The following is a 9,184-nucleotide window of genomic DNA, read 5'->3' as shown; positions in this document are numbered from 1 at the left end:
TTTAAAAGTCAGATTGCTCCTGAATCCGGCAACATATGAAAAGGATTATACACTCTGATCAAGTACCATTCAATCCAGGAATGCAAAGATGGTTTAATATTCTAAAATCAATTCATATACCATATTAATAGAATAAAGGATAAAAACCCACAATCATCTCAATAAAGGCAGAAAAAGCATATAACAAAACTTAGTTCATAATAAAAATTCTCAATAAACTTGAAAGAGAATTTCCTCAATGTGATAAACAGCATCTATGAAAAGCAAACGCTAATATCATACTTTAATGGTAAAAACAAAAAAAAGCAAGAATTTCAGCTCTTGCAACTTCTGTTCAGCATCATGCTGGAGGTTCTAGCCAGTATAATCACAAGAAAAAGAAAGAAAAGTCATCCAGATTAGAAAGGAAAAAGTAAAACTGTCTTTATTTGTGGACAACATGATTTTAAATGTAGAAGATCCTAAGGAATATACACATATGTGTGCACACAAACCCCTATTAAAATTAATAAACAAGTTCAGCGAGGTCACAGAAGATTAATACACAAAAATAAATTGTATTTTTATATACAAGAATGAACAATCTGAAAATAAAAATAAGAAAACAATTCCATTCACAATAGTATTTAAAAGAATGAACGCTTATGAATAAATTTAGCAAAAGAAGTGCAAGTCTTGAACACTGAATATTTCAAAACATTGCTGAGGAAAATTAAATATGATCTAAATAAATGGAGAGACATTTCACATTCACAGTTTGGAAGACCCAATATTGTTACGACAGCAGTTCTTCCCGAATTGATCTATAGATTCAACCCAATCTCCATCAAAATTCCAGCAGGCTATTTTGCAGAAGTTGACAAACTGTACCTGAACGGTATATGGAAATCCAAAAGACACAGAATAGCCAAAATTTTTTGAAAAAGAACAAAGTTGGGTAACTTTCATTTCCTAATCTTGAAACTTAATATAAGCTGCAGTAATCAGAACAGTTTGGTACTGACACAAGGATAAACATATAGATCAATGGAGCAGATTTGAAAGTCCAGAACTAAACCCCTATATTTATGACCAATTAACTTTTGACAAAGGCAAATTGATAGAAAAGGAGGGTTTTCAACAAATGGTGCTGGTACAACCGAATATCCACATGCAAAACAAAAACAAACAAAAACAGATGAACTAGATCCTTTCTTCACACTATATATAGAATTAATTCAAACTCAATCAGAGACATTAATGTAAGAGCTGAAGTTATACAACTTGTAGAATACAACAGGAGAAAATGTCAAGACCTTTGGTTAGGCAAAGATTTTTTTAGACACAACCCAAGAAGCATGATCCATAAATGAAAATATTTAATAAATTGGACTTAATCAAAACTCAAAATTTGGGAGTTAAACTGGATGAATGGTACAGGGACCTCTTGATAATATCTTTGTAACTTTCTGAGAATATTATTTCCAATTTTAAAATTTAAAAAATACTTTTTTACTCAAAAGATGTCACTAAGAAAGTAAAAAGACAAGCCACAGAGAAAATATTTGTAAATCACATGTATGGCAAAAAACTTGTATCCAGAAAATACAAAGGACTCTTCAACTCAATAAGAAGACAATCCAATTTTTAAATGGGCACAAGATTTGAATAGACAGTTTTCCAAAGAAGATGTACAAATGGCTAATAAGCACATGAAATGATGCTTAACATCATTAGTTATTAAGGAAATGCAAATTAAGACCACAATAAGATACCACTTCACATCCACCAGGATGGCTATGATCAAAAAGAAAGACAAGGAGGGGGCAAATTAGGGGTATGGGATTAAGAGATACAAAGTACTATATATAAAATAGATAAGAAACAAGGATATATTATATAGCACAAGGAAGTATAGCCATTATCTTGTAATAACTTTTAATAGAGTATAATCTGTAAAAATACTGAATTACTATGCTGTACACCTGAAATTAATATAATATTTAAATCAGGTATACTTCAATTTAAAAAAAAAACATAACAAGTGTTGACAAAAATGTGAAGCAACAGGAATTCTCAAACTTTGCTGGCAGGAATGTGAAGTAGTACAGTCACTTTGGAAAATAATTTTGCAGTTTCTTAAAAGGTTAAATATAATTTTTTCATATGACCCAGCAATTCCATTCCTACATGCCTACTAAAGAGAAATAAAACCTATGTTCATACAAAGATTCATACATTAATGTTCATAGCAACATTATTCATAATAGTCAAAAAGTGGAAAGAGCCCAAATGTCCATCAACTGGTGAAGAGATAAACAAAATTTGGTATAGCCATAATGGAATATCAATACTAATAAAAAAGTAAAATACAGATAAATACTACAATATGAATGAACTTTAAAAACATTATGTTAAATGAAAGAAGCCAAACACAAAAGATTGTATATTATATGATATTCTATTTATATGAAATGTCCAGAAAAGACAAATCTATAATGACAGAAAAATAGATTCATGTTTGCCTAGAGTTGTGGGTGGGAATGGGGATTAACTGTAAACAAATATGAAAAATCATATTAGGGAGAAGAAAATGTTCTACAACTGGATGTGGTAGTGGTTGCACAACTTGGTAAACTTTCTAAAAATCCTTAATTGTATACTTAAAGTTGGTGAATTTATGGTATGTAAATTATACCTCAATAAAGTTACTTTAAAAAAGTCAATTTGATTGAATTTTTACATTAACTTTTATTGTTTTTTCCTCACTATAAAATTGACATGTTTGTTACAGAAATTTTAGAAAATACAATATAACAGAAAGAAGAAAATTCAAAGCACCCATCCTTCCATCTTCAGACAACCATTTTTCACATTTTGACATAGGTCCTTAGTTTTCCTTTCTATAAAAATGTGAGCTGAAAAACTAAAAAACTCCCTACCCCTTGACCTAGACAGAATCTGGTATACCTTTACAATAATCTTTCAAAGCTGCAGTTGAAATCTTGGAATACAAAGGGGTAGCCTGAGCTGAGTCTTGACATAAGGAATGGTTCTACATAAGGAAAGAGGGGGTTCTGAGAGGGAGAGTACAATGAAGGTTCTAACTTGAGTTCTCTGCCCCCCCCTCACCAAAAACAGAGTCTACTACAAGGACTTGTGTGCAAGTAATTTGAGAGGTGATCCCAGGGAGCAAGAATGAGAAAGCTAGGATGGTGAGAATGGAAGGTGCAAAAGCTAGTATAAGGTGTGCTATCAAGGTTCTCACTGTGGGCCTAATTTGTCCAGAACCACCTGAGAAGCATATAAAATGCCTCCCAAAATTATCCCCCTGGAGGAAGGGAGGCAGGGGCATTTACCCACTAGCTCCAGACACCCATTAATTGAAGGTTGCCCCTGGGGATGTTAGCCCCACATTTCTGAGCACTGTTTGGCCAGGCAGATTTCCCTGTGGCAGAAAGTGAAAAAACACACAGCACACTCAAGGCAGTACTGTTAGTATGAGCTACCATGGAACTGTCCACTGCAGTTACTATGGAAATCAATAGTGGGCTAAAGCAATGTGACATAGGGCACCAGACTGGATCAAGTACCACAGCAAGAAGGTTGAGCTCAAGTAGAAAGAAATCACCAAAAGTCTTTTTAAGAACAGAGAAGCAGGGGCTTCCCTGGTGGCGCAGTGGTTGAGAATCTGCCTGCTGATGCAGGGGACGCGGGTTCGAGCCCTGGTCTGGGAGGATCCCACGTGCCGCGGAGCAACTGGGCCCGTGAGCCTGCGCGTCTGGAGCCAGTGCTCCGCAACAAGAGAGGTCGCGATAGTGAGAGGCCCGTGCACCGCGATGAAGAGTGGCCCCCGCTTGCCGCAACTGGAGAAAGCCCTCGCACAGAAACGAAGACCCAACACAGCCAAAAATAAATAAAATAAATTAATTAATTTAAAAAAAAAACAGAGAAGCAGAATTCCCTTGATCATTGAATCTAAGATGTCATTGATTATAAAATGCACCATTATTTCATGTACCACTAAGAAAGAAAAGACACTGCCAACTAAACTATGACATGCCTTCAATTGTCAGGTGTATTCTTATTTCAGATATATTAAAATGTGAAAAGTTGCATGTCTTAGAATTGATGAAATACAGATACAATTTAAAACTATTTGCGTCACTCTAATGTAAATGCCCCATCTCCATAAACATTTAATAAAGTCTGCTAAACACATAACACTATGTGCAACACATTTTTTGTGGAAATTAGGTAGAATAGCTGAATTTCACATTGAATCAGTATGAACAGGGAAAGAGTGACATGCTTTGGATATCAAGATAATCACTGTTGGAGAAAGCAGGTGCTGAGAACCAAAGGTGGCCCTTAGTCTCAGGAATCTGAAGGAACTTTGAGAACAAACATTGGACTTTCTTCAATTCATAGAATGGGAACTTGGGCCAACCCTAACAAGACCTTAATAGACAGGGAGAGAACTTTAAAAAAAATACAAATATAGGATCATATCAAACAGACTATTTTGTGTTCTTTTCCTCTTAATTACATAGTTTGATCACTTTTTAAATTGGCTGAAATTGGAAATCAGTCTTTGCCACAGGCCTGGGTCTGGGAACAGAAAAAAGGAAATTATTAGCAAGGAATGCATTGTTTTAGGCAAGTTTGCCCTCCTAAGGAGAATGGAAGGGGCCTGTTGGGTGGAATATCCCATTAACGCTGGAATTACCTAATTCCAAGTTGACTGGTGAAAGGCTACATTGCTGGAGGAGGTTGTAACTAACAATTCAGTGTTACCCCTTGGTTTGCTAACATAGGGCCTTAACACAAGTGACTCCATTTGTGGTCTATTTCTTTTTAACAATTCCCCTTTTTGATCAGACTCTCAGCTTAACTGAAAGATGTGATCAATATTTAAGGCATTAGTGCCACTCTCACCACTCTGTAGTTCTTGCAGATTTTGTTGATCCTCTGTATGGTTTACACAGGTCATGGCTTCAGGTTCATAATCTTTAAGTGGTCATTCTCTTTGGTCCTTTTCTGACGTTCTGGTCTTAGGTAGATCATTCGCTCGGTGGTTAGTCGCTGCAAACTTGCATTGAAAGCTTTTGAGAGAATACAATGCACAAGGGAGATTATTATGATTATAATAAATGGGATAATTCCTAATGTTTGGAGTACAATTTGGAACCATGGTCCCCAAGACCCAAGCCAATGAAAATAAAATAAGTCAAAGAAAGACCTCACTGAAGGAGTCACCATTTTAAGCCAAGTAGGTTGTTCAGTGATCTTATGTACTGAGTTTCAGCTTCCCCAGAATTGTTAATCCAGGTGCAGCAAGTGGTGTTGGCTACAGCACAGACATTTCCCTACTAAGCCAAAAGATAATCAAGGTCTATCCCATTGTCAAGAAGAACTTTCAGAAAGAGAAATTAAGGAAAAAATCCTATTTACCATCACATCAAAAAGAATAAAATACCTAGGAATAAATCTACCTAAGGAGGTAAAAGACCTGTACTTGGAAAACTATAAGACACAGATGAAAGAAATTGAAGATGACACAAATAAATGGAAATATACAGCATGTTCAAGCATTGGAAGAATGAATATTGTTAAAATGACCGTACTGTCCAAGTCAATTTATAGACTCAGTACAATCCCTATCAAAATACCAAGGGCATTTTTTACAGAACTAGAACAAATAATTTAAAAATTTGTACAGAAATACAAAAGAACCTGAATAGCCAAAACAATCTTGAGAAAGAACAGAACTGGAGGAATCAAGCTCCCTGACTTCAGACTATACTACAAAACTACTGCAATCAAAACAGTATGGTACTGGCACAAACACAGACACATAGATCAATGGAACAGAATAGAGAGTCTAGAAATAAAACCACAAACTTACGGTCAATTAATCTATGACAAAGGAGGTAAGAATATACAAGGCAGAAAAGACAGTATCTTCAATAAGTGGTGCTTGGAAAACTGGACGCCTATATGTAAAAGAATGAAATTAGAACATTCTCTAACACGATATACAAAAATAAACTCAAAATGGATTAAATGGAGGCAGAGTCAAGATGTCAGTGTGGGAAGATGCTGAGTTAGCGTCTCCCCACAACTAGCGCTCCTGTCGGCCACTGGTGGAAGACCCTGACGCCCAAGGAGACGGGAGGAACCCCCAAGTGGGGGGACTGAAGGGTGAGGAGAAGTGAAGGCCAGACAGGATCGGCGCCCCTGAGGCCAGGGAGATCAGGAGAGGCAGGTGGGAGGGGTCCCCCGGGAGGAGTGGGAGAGAAGCGGAGGGCGATCACCCAGCCCACTCAGGCCCAAGGAGCCTGCCAAGCTCAAAGGCCGGTCCCCTGGCCTCCAAAGCCCCCTCCAGGCTGCATGGGTCCTTGGGGACATAGGTGGAGGTCAGGGAGATCAGGAGAGGCAGGTGGGAGGAGCCATCAAGGAGGAGCGTGAGAGGAGTGGAGGGTGTTTTCCCTGCTCACTTGGGCCCAGGGAGCTTACTGAGCTCCCAGGTGGGTCCCCTGCCCTCCAAGGTCCCCCCCACCCCCCAGCCACATTGGTCCTGGGGGCATAGGAAGGAGGCCAAGGGGAGAATAGGAGAGGCAGGTGGGAGAGACCCTCCAGGACTGGAGGAGCAGGAGAGGAGAGGAGGGCATTTGCCCCACCAACTAGAGCCCAGGAATCCTGCTGGGCTCCCAGGTGAGGTCCCCCATTCTCTGAGACCAGGGGTGGGGGGAACGCCTGGGCCCCTTCTGTTCTATTAAGCCTAAGTCCCACCCCCACAGCCTTTTCCAGCCGTGTGGGTCCTAAGAATAGGTGCCACCCACCACCCAAACCTCACCCTTGCTTAGGCCCTGCCCTTCACAGCCAAGCCCTTTCCCCCCCCACTTTTTTTCCCTCCTCCTTTTTTATTACTGTTGTAATACGGTTGTACCTTCTAGTTGTTGATTCATCTATATTTTTATTTTTATATTCTTTCTAATGTATCTGTTAGTTTCCTAGTCTAATTTTATTTTTTACTTTGTTATTGTTCTCTCTTTTTTCTTTTTGCCACCCTATGCAGCTTGCAGGATCTTGGTTCACGAGCCAGGGGTCAAGCTGAAGCTCCTGTAGTGGGACCTCCAAGTCCAAACCACTGGACTAACAGAGAAACTCAGACCTCAGGGAATATTCATCAGAGTGAGGTTTCACGGAGGCCCTCATCTCAGCACCAAGACCCAGCTCTACCCAATAGCCTACAAACTCCAGTGCTGGAAGCCTCAGGCCAAACAACCTCAGGTCAAGTAAGGCAGGAACACAATCCCACTCACAATCCCACTTTTTTTGTTGTTGTTAAAAAAAAAAGGAGAGAGACGGCAAAAAAAATATGTCACAGATGAAGGAGCAAGGTAAAAACCTACAAGACCAAATAAATGAAGTGGAAACAGGCAATCTACCTGAAAAAGAATTCAGAATAATGAAGTAAAAATGATCTGGAATCTCGGAAATAGAAAGGAGGCACAGATTGAGAAAATACAAGAAATGATTAACAAAGATCTAGAAGAACTAAAGAACACACAAACAGAAATAAACAACACAATAACTGAAATGAAAAATACACTAGAAGGAATCAATAACAGAATAACTGAGGCAGAAGAACGAATATGTGAGCTGGAAGACAAAATGGTGGAAATAATTGCTGAGGAGCAGAATAAAGAAAAAAGAATGAGAAGAATTGAAGACAATCTCAGAGACCACAGGGACAACACTAAACACACGAATATTCGAATTATAGGGGTCCCAGAAGAAGAAGAGAAAAAAGAAAGGGTATGAGAAAATATTTGAAGAGATTATAGTTGAAAACTTCCCTGACATGGGAAAGGAAATAGTCACCCAAGTCCAGGAAGCACAGAGAATCCCATACAGTATAAACCCTGTAACATAAACAACCATGAAAGGAGAAATCAACAGTAACACAATAATAGTAGGGGACTTTAACACCCCACTTACACCAATGGACAGATCATCCAAACAGTAAATAAAGAAGGAAACACAAGCTTTAAATGACACCGTAGACCGGATAGATTTAATTGATATTTATAGAACATTCCACTCAAATGTGGCAGAATACACTTTCTTCTCAAGTGCACATGGAACATTCTCCAGGACAGGTCACATCTTGGGTCACAAATGAAGCCTTGGATAATTTAAGAAAATTAAAATCATATCAATGCTATGACACAACGCTATGACCACAACACTATGACACTGGAAATCAATTACAGGAAAAAAACTAAAAAACACAAATACATGGAGGCTAAACAGTGTGCTACTAAATAACCAAGAGATTACTGAAGAAATCAAAGAAGAAATTTAAAAATACATAGAAACAAATGACAACGAAAACACGACAACCCAAAACCTATGGGATGCAGCAAAAGTGGTTCTAAGATCAAAGTTTATAGCAATTCAATCTCACCTCAAGAAACAAGAAAAATCTCAAATAAACAATCTAACCCTACACTTAAAACAACCAGAGGGGCTTCCCTGGTGGCGCAGTGGTTGAGAATCTGCCTGCCAATTCAGGGGACATGGGTTCGAGCCCTGGTCTGGGAAGATCCCACATGCCACGGAGCAGCTGGGCCCATGAGCCACAATTACTGAGCCTGCGCGTCTGGAGCCTGTGCTCTGCAACAAGAGAGGCCGCAATAGTGAGAGGCCCGCGCACTGCGATGAGGAGTGGCCCCCACTTGCCACAACTAGAGAAAGCCCTCTCACAGAAACGAAGACCCAGCACAGCCATAAATAAATAAATAAATAAATAAAATTTAAAAAAAAACAACAACCAGAGAAAGAAGAACAAAGAAAACCCAAAGTCAGTAGAAGGAAAGAAATCATAAAGATCAGAGCAGAAATAAATGAAATAGAAATGAAGAAAACAATAGCAAAGATCAATAAAACTAAAAGCTGGTTCTTTGAGAAGATAAACAAAATTGATAAACCCTTAGCCAGACTCATCAAGAAAAAAAGGGAGAGGATGCAAATCAATAAAATTAGAAATTAAAAAGGAGAAATCACAACAGACACCACAGAAATACAAAGGATTATAAGAGACTACTACAAACAACTATATGCCAATAAAATGGACAACCACGAAGAAATGGACAAATTCTTGGAAAGGTACAATTTTCCAAGACTGAACCAGGAA

The sequence above is a fragment of the Balaenoptera ricei genome, chromosome 8 (genome assembly GCF_028023285.1).
Source record: "Balaenoptera ricei isolate mBalRic1 chromosome 8, mBalRic1.hap2, whole genome shotgun sequence".
NCBI lineage: Eukaryota > Metazoa > Chordata > Mammalia > Artiodactyla > Balaenopteridae > Balaenoptera > Balaenoptera ricei.
This window is presented reverse-complemented; position numbering follows the sequence as displayed.